The 18,940-nt window shown below is 46.5% G+C and overlaps 1 non-coding gene across 1 annotated transcript; it reads right to left on the bottom strand.

Moving 5' to 3' along the window:
• Nucleotides 1-17,854: 17,854 nt before the first annotated feature.
• Nucleotides 17,855-17,927, bottom strand: TRNAR-ACG (transfer RNA arginine (anticodon ACG)). The gene has a single exon. It is a non-coding gene; the product is annotated as a tRNA-Arg (tRNA).
• Nucleotides 17,928-18,940: the final 1,013 nt, after the last annotated feature.

Below are 18,940 nucleotides of genomic sequence, written 5' to 3'. Positions count from 1 at the left end.
CCTCTTCTTAAAACTATGTATGGTTCCTGCCTCCACTACTTCACTTGCTAGGCTATTCCACTTGCTGACAATTCTATGACTGAAGAAATACTTCCTAACGTCCCTGTGACTCGTCTGAGTCTTCAGCTTCCAGTTGTGACCCCTTGTCCCTGTGTCCCCTCTCTGGAACATCCTATCTCTGTCCACCTTGTCTATTCCCCGCAGTATCTTGTATGTCGTTATCATGTCTCCCCTGACCCTTCTGTCCTCCAGTGTCGTCAGTCCGATTTCCCTTAACCTTTCCTCGTACGACATTCCCTTGAGCTCTGGGACTAGCCTTGTTGCAAACCTTTGTACTTTCTCTAACTTCTTGACGTGCTTGACCAGGTGTGGGTTCCAGACTTGTGCTGCATACTCCAGTATGGGTCTAACATACACAGTGTACAGTGTCTTGAACGATTCCTTATTAAGGTATCGGAACGCTATTCTCAGGTTTGCCAGGCGCCCGTATGCTGCAGCGGTTATTTGGTTGATGTGTGCCTCCGGTGATGTGCTCGGTGTTATGGTCACCCCAAGGTCTTTCTCCCTGAGTGAGGTCTGTAGTCTTTGTCCACCTAGCCTATATTCTGTCTGCGGTCTTCTTTGCCCCTCCCCAATCTTCATGACTTTGCATTTGGCTGGATTGAATTCGAGGAGCCAGTTACTGGACCACATGTCCAGCCTCTCCAGGTCTCTTTGCAGTCCTGCCTCATCCTCGTCCGATTTAATTCTTCTCATCAACTTCACGTCATCTGCGAACAGGGACACTTCAGAGTCTATTCCTTCCATCATGTCGTTCACATATATCAAAAATAGCACTGGTCCTAGAACTGACCCCTGTGGGACCCCGCTCGTAACAGGCTCCCACTGTGATACCTCTTCACGTACCATGACTCGTTGCTGCCTCCCTGTCAGGTATTCCCTTATCCATTGCAGTGCCCTTCCTTTTACGTGTGCCTGATCCTCCAGCTTCTGCACTAATCTCTTGTGGGGAACTGTGTCAAAGGCCTTCCTGCAGTCTAGGAAAACGCAATCTACCCAACCCTCTCTCTCGTGTCTTACTTCTGTTACCTTGTCATAAAACTTCAGGAGGTTTGTGATACAAGATTTGCCTTCCATGAACCCATGCTGGTTTTCATTTATAATCTTGTTCCTTTCCAGGTGTTCGACCACTCTCCTCCTGATAATCTCCATGACTTTGCACACAATACATGTCAGAGACACAGGTCTGTAGTTTAGTGCCTCGTTTCTGTTTCCTTTCTTAAATATGGGGACTACATTAGCTGTCTTCCATTTCTCAGGTAGTTGCCCAGTTTCAAGGGATGTGTTGAAGATTGTGGTTAGAGGCACACACAGCATCTCTGCTCCTGTGTGTGTGTGTGTGTGTGTGTGTGTGTGTGTGTGTGTGTGTGTGTGTGTGTGTGTGTGTGTGTGTGTGTGTTTTTACTCACCTATTTGTGGTTGCAGGGGTCGAGTCATAGCTCCTGGCCCCGCCTCTTCACTGGTTGCGACTGGGTCCTCTCTCTCCCTGCTCCATGAGCTTTATCATACCTCGTCTTTAAACTATGTATGGTTCCCGCCTCCACTACGTCACTTTCTAGGCTATTCCACTGCCTGACAACTCTATGACTGAAGAAATACTTCCTAACATCCCTTTGATTCATGTGAGTCTTCATCTTCCAACTTGATCCCTTGTTTCTGTCCCATCTCTGGAACATCCTGTCTCTCTCCACCTTGTGTGTGTGAGTGTAATATATTTTATTTTCCATCTAGACAGCAAGAAACCAAGGAAAATATTATTATTATTATTATTATTATTATTATTATTATTATTATTATTATTATTATTGTTATTATTATTATTATTATTATTATTATTATTATTATTATTATTATTATTATTATTATTATTATTATTATTATTATTATGATTGTTGTTGTTATTATTATTATTATTATTATTATTATTATTATTATATGGGAAAGCGCTAAACCTGTAGAGGTAATTTAGTTCCTGGAGAATGGGAGTCAGATACAATTCCAGATAGAGGAGGATGGTTCTGATACCCTGAATCAAGAGCCCATCACTATCATCAAGACACACTTCTCTCTCAGTTGAAGGGAGAGTAAGGTGAACCACAAATGGACAGGAATAGGTAAAAATGGCAATAAAATCGCCAATGGGGAAACAGATAAGTAGATAAATAAGTAAAGAGGCAAACAGGAAATATAGTTAAGCAGGCAAAGACCTGAATAAAATGTAAATACGCAAACAGGTAGACACACAAACAGGAAAATAGGAAAATAAGTCAACAGGTAAACAGTAAATACACACTGTTGCAGACCTCAGACTGAAGCAGTCTGTAGCCCTTAAGTGACACATAATTCACCTAAATAAGCATGATTCACAAATATAATTCTCCTAATTATTCATAATTCAATATAATTGAGCCGGCGATGAGTGGTGAGGTAGGGAGTCACTTCCGGCTCCAACTTCTCACCAATTACGCTGGACAACCAAGTTTTCAGGTCACACTTAAAAAACAAACAAACACTGTTTTCGATAATTTTGCTACTGAACTCAATTCTGGAGTCAGTTTTGGCTCCCGCACCTACGATGTCTGTCGAGACAGCGTCCTCCACCACCCCTACGGTGTCTGTCGAGACAGCGTCCTCCACCACCCCTACGGTGTCTGTCGAGACAGCGTCCTCCACCACCCCTACGGTGTCTGTCGAGACAGCGTCCTCCACCACCCCTACGGTGTCTGTCGAGACAGCGTCCTCCACCACCCCTACGGTGTCTGTCGAGACAGCGTCCTCCACCACCCCTACGGTGTCTGTCGAGACAGCGTCCTCCACCACCCCTACGGTGTCTGTCGAGACAGCGTCCTCCACCACCCCTACGGTGTCTGTCGAGACAGGGTCCTCCACCACCCCTACGGTGTCTGTCGAGACAGCGTCCTCCACCACCCCTACGGTGTCTGTCGAGACAGCGTCCTCCACCACCCCTACGGTGTCTGTCGAGACAGCGTCCTCCACCACCCCTACGGTGTCTGTCGAGACAGCGTCCTCCACCACCCCTACGGTGTCTGTCGAGATAGCGTCCTCCACCACCCCTACGGTGTCTGTCGAGACAGCGTCCTCCACCACACCTACGGTGTCTGTCGAGATAGCGTCCTCCACCACCCCGACGGTGTCTGTCGAGACAGCGTCCTCCACCACACCTACGGTGTCTGTCGAGATAGCGTCCTCCACCACCCCGACGGTGTCTGTCGAGACAGCGTCCTCCACCACACCTACGGTGTCTGTCGAGACAGCGTCCTCCACCACCCCTACGGTGTCTGTCGAGACAGCGTCCTCCACCACCCCTACGGTGTCTGTCGAGACAGCGTCCTCCACCACCCCTACGGTGTCTGTCGAGACAGCGTCCTCCACCACCCCTACGGTGTCTGTCGAGATAGCGTCCTCCACCACCCCTACGGTGTCTGTCGAGACAGCGTCCTCCACCACCCCTACGGTGTCTGTCGAGACAGCGTCCTCCACCACCCCTACGGTGTCTGTCGAGATAGCGTCCTCCACCACCCCGACGGTGAACGATATCACCAAGACGTAGCCATACCTGAAGTATACCTGGAGAGGGTTTCGGGGTTCAACGCCCCCGCTGTTCGGTTTGAGACCAGGACTCGTGGTGGCTCAGGGTTTGATCAGCCAGGCTGTTACTGATGGCAGCACGCAAACCGGCGTATGAACCACAGCCCGGCTGGTCAGGTACTGACTTTACGTGCCTGTCCAGTGCTTTCTTGAAAACAACCAGGGGTCTATTGGTAATCCCCTTGTTATATGCTGGGAGGCAGTTGAACAGTCTTGGTCCCCTGATACTTACTGTGTTGTCTCTCAGTGAACTCGTGGCGCCCCTACTTTTCAATGGGGGAATGTTGCAATCTCCATCATGGAAACTGAGATAGCAGGAGGATACTTGAGGATCGGTTTGATGGTCAACTACTGAGATGAGACAGCTGCAACATCTGGGTATCTTTATTTGTAGACGTTTCGCCAATCAGTGGCTTTATCAATGCAAGGACTTAAAATGAAGACTGTAGAACTGTACACAGAGGATGAGGTAATCAGTCCCTCAGCACAGCCAGAAAGATTGGTGGTTATATGCTGGCGTCAGGTGAGGGACGTGCAGCAGACAAAGGCATTGTCAGTGGTAGGTAGGATTCTCCAGTGGAAGTAGGTCATACCCAGTGGTGCAACATGGTCGACTACTGCTGGATGCTGGTGCGGGATACCCACATTAAACACAGGTGAAGAAAAGGCCTGAAAATTGTGGTGCAGATATGTTTATATTGCTTGTATACCTGAAGTATACCTCGACAGGGTTCTGGGGGTCAGCGCCCCCACGGTCCGGTCAGTGACCAGGCCTTGTATGGATATTTCTGCTATTTTTGTTATTCATGTGTGTGTGTGCGCTCATACGCGCGCACACATACACACACACACACACACACACACACACACACACACACACGCACACACACACACACACACACACGCATACACACACACACACACACACACACACACACACACACACACACACACACACACACACACACACACACACACACAAGGCGAGTAACTTACTATAAGCTAGGTGGCGGGGCAAGCTTTAAAGGGCAACATTGTAAGACGGTGCGAGGGTCAGGTCCCAGGAGGGTTGTGGTCAGGTCACAAGAAGTTGCGGCCAGTCATTACACCGCACAAGACACCTCTCTCTCACACACACACACCCCACACACACACACACACACACACACACACACACACACACACACACACACACACACACACACACAGGGGTAGGGCAGTGTTACTACCGGTAGTTATTAGCAGTAAGAATACTTAGGAAGCTAGGAAGTCCTCTCTCAATGTGAACAAGGAATATGATAATAACCAGCAACAATTAATACGTAAATCCAGAAAGGGCAATAAGTGGAGAGAGTAGCATAATTGGGAAAGATAAATGAGACTAAATTTGTGCCTACACGACGGATCTTTCAACCACACCACCTACCCCCCCCTAACCATCCCTCCCTCACACACAAGCACACACACACAAGGGTACACACTCATAGAAGCTCTAGACCCTAGTAGCAAGTTCCGCTTTTTATAACCCAGAATTACTGGTATGTGTTAGCAGTATCTCCCCCTCACGCCTCCCCCATACACACGAACACACACCTATACACACATACACATACCTGCACTAGGACAATATGGTAACTAAATAGGAGAATACACACACACACACACACACACACACACACACACACACACACACACACACACACACACACACACGCACATACACACACACACACACACACACATACACACACACACACACACACACACATGCACATACACACACACACACACACACACACACACATACATACACACACACACACACACACACACACACGCACACACACACACCACCACTTGACACAAACACTTGACACAAACACGTACCCCCTCCCTTAACCACCTCTCCCCCTTCCCTAACCACCTTAGCCACCTACCCCTCCCCCAAACCACCTAACCCCTCCCCAAACCAGCTAGCCCCCCAACTACCTCCCTCCCTCCAATAATCATCCTCCCCCTCCCCCATAACCATCCATCCCCTCTCTCTCTCAAACACGTACTCCCCCCAACCACCAAGTCCCCTAACCACCTCTCCCCCTTCCCTAACCACCTAACCCTAGCCACCTACCCCTCCCCCAAACCATCTAACCCCCTCCCCCAACTATCTCTACCCCTCCAATAACTACCCTCCCCCTCCCCCTCCCCCATAACCATCCATCCCCTTTCCTCCTAACCATCTATTCCCCTCCCCCTAACCACCCGTCCCCCCTTCTGTGGAGCAACAGGGGAACCTAGAACCAGGATGAGGACAAGGGGCTCCAAGGACGAATCTGGGAGGGAGGAATGGGATGCAGAGCTCAAAAAAAGGGAGGAAGACTGGGGAAGGAGACTAGATGAGCTGGAAAGGAAGATGGAAGAGAGGTTAGCAGCAGAATGCAGAAGGTGGAAGCAACAAGCCACAGCAGCAGAAATCAAGATAGAGAGATTAGAAGAGGAGCTGAGACATCTGAAACAGCATAGAGACAAAGATATTACAGAAGTAGCATCGGCAATGGCTACATCAGACACAGACAACAGGTCTGAAGGGAGCATGGAAACTAAACTGTATGCAGAGGTCCTGTCAAACCCACATGGGGCCAAAACAAAGACAGGGAGCACACTAGGACATAATGAGAGGTTGGAAGACATTGAAGGAACTAGGACATGTGCAGGGACCATACCAGATACCTGTGGGTGCCAGGAACAGTTAAGCAGGAAGGACAAACCAAGAAGCATAGGGGCCATAACTAGGGAAGGGACTGAAAGAAGGAATACTCCATGGGAAGGAACTAAAACACATCAGAGGATGCAATGGGAGTCACAGTGGGAGGTGGAAAGGGAGAGATCCGTGTTTGTCTATGGGCTAGACGAAGCTAAAGGGGAAACTTATGATGAAAGAAAGCAGGAGGAGAAAAAAGCGATTGAAGACATCATGAAGGTGATAGGCGAGGGGGAAATGACCCAGGTGGCAAATTTTTTGGAGAATCGGGTGGTTCACAAAGAAAAGGAATCGGCCTCTCAAAGTAATTTTCAAGGCAGAATCAACCCGAACCATGATCCTGCAGGAGAAAGCACGGCTGAGAGGCAAGCAGGAGTTCCGAAGTGTGTACCTCGATCGAGACAGAACACAGGACGAAAGGAAGACGATGAAAGAGAGAGTTCAAAAACGAAAGGAGAAATGGGAGGAAATGAAAAAGGAGAACAGAATAACCCAGGATCAAATGGAAGGACAAGCACACCCCCCAGAAACGCCTGCAGAAGGACTCCAGCCACGACACCCCCAAGGCAACTGAACAATCCAAACCAACCATCACACACCGATCCCTCTGTTCCCACCCCCTGCATCACAGTTACAGTATTAGAACAGAAGTTGAAGGTTTGGTACACAAATGCAGATGGATTAACGAATAAACATCAGGAATGGCAAGAAAGAATCAATGAGAAGTCCCCAGACATCATAGCAGTTACAGAAACAAAACTCACTGAGACAATAACAGATGCAATCTTCCCACCAGGATACCAGATCATGAGGAAAGATAGAAGAGGCAGAGGGGGAGGTGTGGTTGCTCTGCTCGTAAAAAACAGATGGAAATTCGAGAAAATGAAAGGCATAGATGAGACGGGAGAAAGAGACTACATAGTAGGTACACTTCAGTCTTGGGAACACAAAGTGGTCATTGCAGTGATGTATAATCCACCACAGAACTGCAGGAGGCCAAGAGAGGAATATGAAGAGAGCAACAGAGCAATGGTGGACACACTTGCTGAGGTGGCAAGAAGAGCTCACTCCAGCAGAGCAAAGTTGCTGGTTATGGGGGATTTCAACCACAGGGAGATTGACTGGGAAAACCTGGAGCCACATGGAGGTCCCGAAACATGGAGAGCCAGGATGTTGGACGTGGTGCTGGAAAACCTCATGCACCAACATGTTAAGGACACTACCAGAGTGAGAGGGGAGGATGAACCAGTAAGATTGGACCTTGTGTTCACCCTGGGCACTTCAGACATTGAGGACATCAAGTATGAGAGTCCCCTAGGAGCTAGCGACCACGTGGTTCTGTGCTTTGAATACATAGTAGAGCTGCAAGTGGAGAGAATAACAGGAGTTGAATGGGAAAAGCCAGACCATAAAAGAGGGGACTACATAGGGTTGAAGAACTTCCTGCGGGAGGTCCAGTGGGACAGAGAACTGGCAGGAAAACCAGTAAATGAAATGATGGAATATGTAACAACAAAATGCAAGGAGGAAGTGGAAAGGTTTATTCCCAAGGGCAACAGTAACAACGGGAAGACCAGAACGAGCCCCTGGTTTACCCGACGGTGTAAGGAGGCAAAAACAAAATGCAATAGAGAATGGAAAAAGTACAGAAGGTAGAGAACACACGAAAATAGGGAGATCAGTCGCAGAGCCAGGAATGAGTATGCACAGGTAAGGAGGGAGGCCCAGCGACAGTATGAAAATGACATAGCATCGAGAATCAAGACTGACCCGAAACTGTTGTATAGCCACATCAGGAGGAAGACAACAGTCAAAGACCAGGTGATCAGATTAAGGACAGAAGGTGGAGAACTCACAAGAAATGATCAGGAGGTATGTGAGGAGCTGAACAGGAGATTTAAGGAAGTTTTTACAGTAGAGACAGGAAGGGCTCTAGGAAGACAGCACAGAAGGGAACATCAAGAGGAAATATACCAACAAGTGTTGGATGACATACGAACAACCGAGGAGGAGGTGAAGAAGCTCCTAAGTGACCTTGACACCTCAAAGGCGATGGGACCGGACATCTCCCCATGGGTCCTTAGAGAAGGAGCAGAGATGCTGTGCGTGCCTCTAACCACAATCTTCAACACATCCCTTGAAACTGGGCAACTACCTGAGAAATGGAAGACAGCTAATGTAGTCCCCATATTTAAGAAAGGAAACAGAAACGAGGCGCTAAACTACAGACCTGTGTCTCTGACATGTATTGTGTACAAAGTCATGGAGAAGGTTATCAGGAGGAGAGTGGTCGAACACCTGGAAAGTAACAAGATTATAAATGAAAACCAGCATGGGTTCATGGAAGGCAAATCTTGTATCACAAACCTCCTGGAGTTTTATGACAAGGTAACAGAAGTAAGACACGAGAGAGAGGGGTGGGTAGATTGCATTTTCCTAGACTGCAGGAAGGCCTTTGACACAGTTCCTCACAAGAGATTAGTGCAGAAGCTGGAGGATCAGGCGCATGTAACAGGGAAGGCACTGAAATGGATCAGGGAATACCTGACAGGGAGGCAGCAACGAGTCATGGTACGTGAAGAGGTATCACAGTGGGCGCCTGTGACGAGCAGGGTCCCACAGGGGTCAGTTCTAGGACCAGTGCTATTTTTGATATATATGAACGACATGATGGAAGGAATAGACTCTGAAGTGTCCCTGTTCGCAGATGATGTGAAGTTGATGAGAAGAATTAAATCGGATGAGGATGAGGCAGGACTGCAAAGAGACCTGGACAGGCTGGACATGTGGTCCAGTAACTGGCTTCTCGAATTCAATCCAGCCAAATGCAAAGTCATGAAGATTGGGGAGGGGCAAAGAAGACCGCAGACAGAGTATAGGCTAGGTGGACAAAGACTACAGACCTCACTCAGGGAGAAAGACCTTGGGGTGACCATAACACCGAGCACATCATCGGAGGCACACATCAACCAAATAACTGCTGCAGCATACGGGCGCCTGGCAAACCTGAGAATAGCGTTCCCATACCTTAATAAGGAATCGTTAAAGACACTGTACACTGTGTATGTTAGGCCCATACTGGAGTATGCAGCACCAGTCTGGAACCCACACCTGGTCAAGCACGTCAAGAAGTTAGAGAAAGTACAAAGGTTTGCAACAAGGCTAGTCCCAGAGCTCAGGGGAATGTCGTACGAGGAAAGGCTGAGGGAAATCGGACTGACGACACTGGAGGACAGAAGGGTCAGGGAAAACATGATAAAGACATACAAGATACTGCTGGGAATAGACAAGGTGGACAGAAATAGGATGTTCCAAAGAGGGGACACAGGGACAAGGGGTCACAACTGGAAGCTGAAGACTCAGACGAGTCACAGGGACGTTAGGAAGTATTTCTTCAGTCATAGAGTTGTCAGCAAGTGGAATAGCCTAGCAAGTGAAGTAGTGGAGGCAGGAACCATACATAGTTTTAAGAAGAGGTATGATAAAGCTCAGGAAGCAGAGAGAGAGGACCTAGTAGCGATCAGTGAAGAGGCGGGGCCAGGAGCTGAGTCTCGACCCCTGCAACCACAATTAGGTGAGTACAATTAGGTGAGTACACACACACACACGCATACACACACACGCACACACACACACACATACACACACACACACACACACACACACACATACACACACACACACACACACACACACACACACACAGACACACACACGCATACACACACACGCACACACACACACACACACACACACACGGATACACACACACGCATACACACACACACACACACACGCACACACACACACACACACACACACACACACACACACACACACACACACACACACACACACACACACACGCACACACACACACGCACACACACACACACACACACACACACACACACACACACACGCACTCAGGTGGACGCTTTTAAAGCTTCTTTTGTTCAGCTTAAATGTCAGGCGAGGGAGGTGCCTGATCAGGACGTCAGGATGAGTAGAGAGAGGGAAGGGAGACAGCAGGGACGAAGGCAGGGGAGAAGGCAGGGGAGAAGGCAGGGAAGAAGGCAGGGAAGAAGGCAGGGGAGAAGGAAGGGGAGAAGGCAGGGAAGAAGGCAGGGGAGAAGGCAGGGGAGAAGGCAGGGAAGAAGGCAGGGGAGAAGGCAGGGAAGAAGGCAGGGGAGAAGGCAGGGGAGAAGGCAGGGGAGAAGGCGGGGAAGAAGGCAGGGGAGAAGGCAGGGAAGAAGGCAGGAGAGAAGGCAGGGGAGAAGGCAGGGTAGAAGGCAGGGGAGAAGGCAGGGGAGAAGGCAGGGAAGAAGGCAGGGGAGAAGGCAGGGGAGAAGGCAGGGGAGAAGGCAGGGGAAAGAAATGAAAAGTACAGGGAAGAGAAGGGAGGAGTACAGAGAGAGAGAGAGAGAGAGAGAGAGAGAGAGAGAGAGAGAGAGAGAGAGAGAGAGAGAGAGAGAGAGAGAGAGAGAGAGAGAGAGAGAGAAAGCTGAAGGAAAGATGTAACTTGAATTACCTTGTACATCACCCCGATCTATCGTGTCAACCTGCTTCATCTATCGTGTCCAGCAGCTTGTCACTATACTGTATATCTCGGGTCGAAATATACATATCTATTTTTTTCCTGCTTTTCCATTTTCCGTATAAGTGACGCTCTACTTCCCGTTTTCACAGTTTCTAATACATTAATAAAAAAATATTTTCCTAATGTTTCTCAATCAAATGGTGTTACAAAACCTTTAATAACTGTGGCGCCGGGATGCCGTCTAGCCCGCACCTCTAGAAGGACGGCGGGTCGAGCCCTCACGAGCCCTCCTATCAACACCTCTGGGTAATTCCTCCCTTTATCACATTTGGGGTAATCCCTCCCATCATCACCTTTGGTAATTCCTCTCTCATTATCACTCTTGGGTAATACCCCCCCCCATCCCCTTTATCACATTTGTCTAATTCTCCCATGATTACATTTGGGGTAATCCCTCCCATCATCACCTTTGGTAATTCCTCCCATCATCACCTTTAGTAATTCCTCCCATCATCACCCTTGTGTAATTCCTCCCATCATCACCTTTGGTAATTTTTCCCATCATCGCCTTTGGGTAATTCCTTCAACGAGTGAAAATGGTCTGGTGTGTTTACACAGCCGGTTTCACGTACGGCAAACAGCCGCCAAGTTACGGTCAAATATAAACAACTCTATATACCGAGATGATTGTTTGATTGATTTGCTCGGTCGTGTTTTGTTTACCCTTGCTTCATGCTGAGGCAGGCAAACAATAGCCTTTCGTGAGTTTAGTAATGAGGGGCGTGCATTAACTGGCCGGCAGGTACTGCCATCAAAAATAATAATAATAATAATAATAATAATAATAATAATAATAATAATAATAATAATAATAATAATAATAATAATAATAATTATTATTATTATTATTATTATTATTATTATTATTATTATTATAATCTTTAATTCTACAAGTACATGCACAACGTATATAACCGACATAAGTGACAAATTATATAGAAAGCCCCTTGTTATGCAGAGCATTTCGGTGAAAATAGGTTAATTTTGTCCCCAGGATGCGACCCACACCAGTCGGCTATCACCCAGGTACCTATTTACTGCTAGGTGAACAGGGACAGCAGGTGTCTTAAGGAAACACAGAGGATGTTATCGCTTTATCTAGAGCTTCACTAGAGCGTGATAACGCTCTATTCAGAGTAACACGTTATTTGTAATAAAGGTTTGCAGTGTGCAGCGTGGATTTAGAAAGACCAGATTTAAGTATCAGAAAACGTTACGGTCTTGGGACCCTGAACACTTCTAACACACATAGAGGTTCAAGTGCTCGAGGTCCTAGGACCGATACGTTTTCTGATAAATATGTTCTAGTGAGTCACGAAACCAAACCACGGGTTCTCTCCCCGCCAGTGGTATGGTTTGTTTAGATATTTTCTAAACCATTTTGTCGGTATCTATTACCCAGGTTTATACCATTTAATCCAGTGTGTCTCCACAGTGGCGGTACGATTGCTATTATGTCTCTCCACTAAGAATCCTCACACAAGGACTCGTAAGTAAGTTTGATGATTAAGACACATGTGCAAACAGTTGGGTATCTTCATTGTTGAAACGGTTAGCCTTCTTCAGTCAAATATAGAGGCAGCAGGTGTAGTAGTGAAATGAAGATGATGTAATCAGTCCTTGAGGTGGTCAGTCCCTCAGCCTGGCTAAGGGACTGACGAAACTACTTGTTTCCATTGGGGGTCTTTGTAATATCTTATTATTTATAGCCTTGCTGTAAGACACAGTCTTTAGAACGACGTTTCGGTTAGTCCTGGACCATTTCAAAACATTTCGGTCCTTCTTGGACTATTTGTAAAGCTATTTTGGTTCCTATGGGACATTATCAATTTGTGTCAGTTCATTCTTGACCATTACCAGTCCAGGTCCTTCTCACACTCAACCAATTTCACTGATAAATTTGTCTAACTTAATTATTAAGTTCGGAATCCCCTCGATTTGGTGGACCGCGAATTTTACGAACTCAGCAAAACATGGGACAAAATCCGCTGGGACAGTTGATTCGGATACACCGGACAGAATCAGCTGTGGGTCAGTTGAATCAGATACAACAGACATCCGCTGGGTTAGTTGATTCGGATACAACGGACAAAATTCGCCGGTGACCTCATTGTTCTGGTCACAATCACAGTCATTGCTGGTTGCAGTATTGTGCGTTATGGTTAAAATTAAAGCAAAATAATCCCATCTCAGTCCACCACAATCGCCACTACCAGCCATCCGCTTCCTAATAATCTATAAAATGGAGAGGGAGAGGAAGGGAGACTGGTCTGGGGGCTGTCTACTGGTACAATGGTATTCCTACTGGCCAGTTGAGTGCTATAGATTCGTTAGCTAGTAATTGTCAGCACCAGACACGTGTTCTAATACCAGCAATTTTTCCGTATCTTTTTTTTTTTTTTTTTTGGTTGAAATTTACAGTAGTTTGTCTTTTTTTATGGTTGCTGTGGTTCATATTTCATTTAGAGAGAGCTTGTACGCTCTAAGTCTCTCTCTGTCTGTCTGTCTGTCTGTCTGTCTGTCTCTCTCTCTCTCTCTCTCTCTCTCTCTCTCTCTCTCTCTCTCTCTCTCTCTCTCTCTCTCTCTCTTTCTACCGACTGCCCCCTTCGCCTTAGCTAAAGCGTTTCTCTCTTTTTTTTAACTCTTTCTTCTCCTCAATGAGGAATGTTATTTAAATGTGGGTTGCTAGAGTTGCTTGTCCACACGTCCCCCGCTCCGGTGGCGTCCCCAGGCAGTGTGAGATTGCCTTCATTACCTCTGTTGTGGGGGTCTTCCATTTGCATATGGATCTCATTCTATATCCCCCCCTTTTCTCTCTCACTCTCTCTCTCTCTCTCTCTCTCTCTCTCTCTCTCTTTGTCATACACGTATTAAATACTCAGATGAATTGATAGGGTGAATAAGAAGTGGTTGTTTAGGAGGCACAACTGGACGTTAAGACAACTCAGATGAGCCACATCGGTGTCAAAAAAAAGTATTCCTTGTGTTTCCTGGGGAGTCGGGAAGTGGAATGACCTGGCCAGTGCAGTGGATGAGGTGGGATCTATACACAGTGTTGTGAACACCACAACACACCACCACTACCACCACCACCACCACCACCACCACTGCACACCACCACGACCACTACCACCACCATACACCACCACCACACACCACCACCACCACACACACCACACACCATCACCACCACATACCACCACACACACCACTACACATCATCACCACATACCACCACACACACCACCACACATCATCACCACCACACACCACCACTACCACCTCTTGAAAACCTATGCATCTGTTCCGTCAGTTTTCCTGCTATCTGCTAGCAGCAGGTTGAAAAGTCGAGGGCCGCCGACGGTAAGACAGTGCTATCTTCTTATGCACATGGCTATCCTGCTTTACACTGGGTCTATTTTAAGTTTTCTCCCATATCTGTCACTCCAATATATTGTTATAGTAATTTGTAGATCTTTAACCAGGCTCTCCAGTTTCTTCCACGTGTATATTATCTCTCTCTCCTTCTCTGTTTCCTTTTCTGATTCATTTCCAGTTGTTTCAAGGCTTTATTAGATTTAAACAGTAATCACTCTCTATACCTTTCGTATCTGTCAAATCTCTAATGCCTTGACTGCAGCTGTCAACACCAAGCAATAGTTTGAGCGAGAGAGCACAAGTGATTTGAATAGTGTCATCACTGGCATTATTTCCCTTGTTTTAACAGGTCTCATTATTCGCCCAGTCATTTTCCTGGCTTTCGCAGTGATTGCGTTATTATGTTCTTTAAATGCCTGTTCAGCTGGCATTATTACACGCAAGTCTATTAAGCGTTTCTTTCGTTCTATGATAGGATGACCCTGCAGAGTTTTGCAGTGTCCCTTTCGAATTTTTTTTTATTTATTCGAGCACTTGGAATTTATCATCACTGAACACCATGCTATTTTCAACTGCCCACTGATGGACTTTGTATATATCCTCTCGTAATTTTTCGGTATCCTCTGCCGAGGTGACTTTCATCCATATTTTCGGATCGTCCGTAACGAATGATACAAAGCGGATTTATCGATGTCTGCCACGAAGATGAGAAACAGCAAAGGTGGCAGTACCATGCCTTGAGGTACTTAACTTTTTTACGTTACTAAGTCTAGATTTTACTTTGTTTACCAATGCTCTTTGTGTGATTAAAAAAAATATACGTCGATTTTCCTATTTTTCCTGTTATATCTGGAGTGATAACCCATAAAAACAATGGATTATCACTCCATTGATCGTGTTAGTCCAAGGCTTCAGTAAAGTAGACCACGTCTGTGTGCTGGGTTTCTTCCACAGCGTCTGTAATTCTGTGGTAAAAACATGCTATAAGCTGTGAGCAGCATGATCTTCCTGCTCTAAATCCATGTTGACCTGGGTTGTGCAGGTCGCCACTACTACAGCATACCACCACACACACACTACTACCACACACCACAACACACCAGACACCACTGCCACACCACAACACACCCCAACACAACTGCCACACCACAACACACCACCACACAACTGACACACACCACAACACACAACCACACAACTGCCACACCACAACACACCACCACACAAGTGCCACACACCACAACACACAACCACACAACTGCCACACCACAACACACCACAACACAACTGCCACACACCACAACACACAACCACATAACTGCCACACCACAACACACCACCACACAATTGACACACTACAGCACACCACCACACCACTACAACACACCACCACACCACTACAACACGCCACTACAACACGCCACTACAACACAACACCACACCACTACAACACCACCACTGTGGCCTTCCCCCCCCACTATTTCTGACTCGCATTTTAGCTTAATTGTTGTGGTTCATACTTCCTCACAATGGAGTAAATAGCGGACCCTCGGGATGTTGGGGGTGAGGGGAGGTTTGGGAGAGGGAGAGGGGAAGCGGGTAAGGGAGAGGGGAAATAAGTAGAAGCAAGAGGAGAGAGTGAAAATAATCTCCCTGGTATTACTCACCCATACATTCTTATTCACGATAACACACACACAAACACACACTCACGCACACGCACACGCACACACAGGGACGTTAGGAAGTATTTCTTCAGTCATAGAGTTGTCAGCAAGTGGAATAGCCTAGCAAGTGAAGTAGTGGAGGCAGGAACCATACATAGTTTTAAGAAGAGGTATGACAAAGCTCAGGAAGCAGAGAGAGAGAGGATCCAGTAGCGATCAGTGAAGAGGCGGGGCCAGGAGCTGAGTCTCGACCCCTGCAACCACAATTAGGTGAGTACAATTAGGTGAGTACACACACACACACATACACACACACACACACACACACACACACACACACACACACACACACACACACACACACACACACACACACACACACACACACACACAGAGGTATGATAAAGCTCACGGTTCAGGGAGAGTGACCTAGTAGCGACCAATGAAGAGGCGGGGCCAGGAGCTGAGTCTCGACCCCTGCAACCACAATTAGGTGAGTATAACTAGGTGAGTACACACACACACGCACACACACACACATACACACACACACACACACACACACACACACACACACACACACACACACACACACACACACACACACACACACACATTTATACACCTCAATCATATTCCCCCTAATTCTATGCCTTTCTAGAGAGTGCAGATTCAGGCCCCTCAGTCTATCCTCATAAGGAAGATTTCTGATACATGGGATCAACTTTGTCAGCCTCCTTTGTACGTTTTCCAGAGCATTTATACCTGAGGACTCCTATTATTTATGCTTCTTGATACGCCAAGGATTCTGTTCGCTTTATTGCGAACACTTATGCGCTGCTGTCTTGGTTTCAGATTACTACTAACCAGAACTCCTAAATCCTTTTCGCAATCAGTAACATTAAGATCTACATTATTTAGTTATATGGGGCATGGTTATTTTCCTGTCCAACATTTAGAACATTGCATTTGTCTATATTAAACTGCATCTGCCACTTCTCCGACCACAGCATCATTCTATTCAAATCATCCTGGAGTGCTCTAATGTCCTCATTAGAATGAATTGGACGGCCTATTTTGGTGTCATCAACAAATTTGCTTATTTCGCTATTTATTCCCTCAATCTATGTCGTTTATGTATACTGTGAACAACAAGGGGACCAACACTGACCCCTGTGGAACACCGCTTGTGACGTGCCCCCTTTCTAATTTCTCCCCATTTATGCAAACTCTCTGCTGCCTATCTGTCAACCATGCCTCTACCCAGGAAAAATATTCTCCTCCTATTCCATGTGCCTTAGTTTATGGTAGTGTACACAAGCATTGCTTGCATACTTGTGTTCTTGACTTTTGGCGGCTTCTCCGCTGTACCCCTTGTCGCATCTTCCACGAGGGATACTGTTAACCCCTTCATCTTTGATTGCATTATTATTATTGTTAAAATCAAAACTAAGAGCTAAACCCACAAGGGTATCTTTGGGTGTGGTATATCAGCGGTATTCAATACCAACAAGATGAAGAATTAGACGCATGAGCAACATCTGTGTATCGATACTTGTAGACGTTTCGTCTGGTGTAGTGTTGGGTGTGCAGTATCTCGTCACGTCTCTGATTATCTTGGGAATAATTCAGCTACATCAATGTTGGCTTCGTGTAAGACAAGGGAGACAATGTTTACTCTGGTGACATTAGGTAGGATGACTCTGCCTTCAACATTACTTTGAGTTGTGGCAGTATTGTGTACATGAATGACGTGGCATCTGATTGTTTAGAAAAGAACACCGACCTTGTCAGGATTCGAACCTGGAATCTTCTGATCCGTAGTCAGAAGCGTTATCCGTTGCGCCACAAGGCCACTGCTTTAACCTGCAGTGAAATGTTATATAGGAAAACTGACTAGTTGAACAGGCAGTCAACACGAAAGTCTGGTCATAGGCAAAGCTGCAAAGATTGGAAAAGCCTTGTATTTAAGCACATATGGAATTTAAGGTCGATGAAAGTTCTCTTAGCCTTCAGTAGACGATCACTGCAGCCAGAAATTACCGCTTTCTTGGTGTTTAAATTTTAATATGAGTAGAAGTGAGTTACAAGAACTCCAGTGGAAATAAATCACTTTGTCTGACTCTTTCGGGGGTTACCCTAGGTAATCTACACATATGCTGCTATGTATGATAATTTATGTAGCTGTATTTAGGTGTATCTGTACATGAATAAACTTTCTTTCTAGTTACTAAGTGTGTGAGGTCATTCTTATTAGCGAGTAGTTCGTTTGACTTGATCTCCCTGTCAGGTAAGTGAGACCTCCAAGGAAGGTAGGCATGCCATCTGTTCCCTTCACCGTCTTGGGTGAACTATACTGACGGCTCACCTTGAGTTGGGCTCTAAAGTGTTGTAGGCTGAAGCACTTAGGAGCCACCACCACTGACACACCTCAACCAAGTGATGTGTCGTGGCACGATACTGTTCAGGTGATCTTTTTCCAAATGTTATTTATAAAATTTATTTTTTATTATCACACTGGCCGATTCCCACCAAGGCAGGGTGACCCGAAAAAGAAAAACTTTCACCATCATTCACTCCATCACTGTCTTGCCAGAAGGGTGCTTTACACTACAGTTTTTAAACTGCAACATTAACACCCCCCCTTCAGAGTGCAGGCACTGTACTTCTCATCTCCAGGACTCAAGTCCGGCCTGCCGGTTTCCCTGAACCCCTTCATAAATGTTACTTTGCTCACACTCCAACAGCACGTCAAGTATTAAAAACCATTTGTCTCCATTTACTCCTATCAAACACGCTCACGCATGCCTGCTGGAAGTCCAAGCCCCTCGCACACAAAACCTCCTTTACCCCCTCCCTCCAACCTTT

The sequence above is a fragment of the Cherax quadricarinatus genome, unplaced genomic scaffold (genome assembly GCF_038502225.1).
Source record: "Cherax quadricarinatus isolate ZL_2023a unplaced genomic scaffold, ASM3850222v1 Contig2977, whole genome shotgun sequence".
NCBI classification, from domain to species: Eukaryota; Metazoa; Arthropoda; class Malacostraca; order Decapoda; family Parastacidae; genus Cherax; species Cherax quadricarinatus.
Note: the sequence above shows the minus strand (reverse complement) of the source record. Positions and strands in the feature narration are given on the sequence as shown.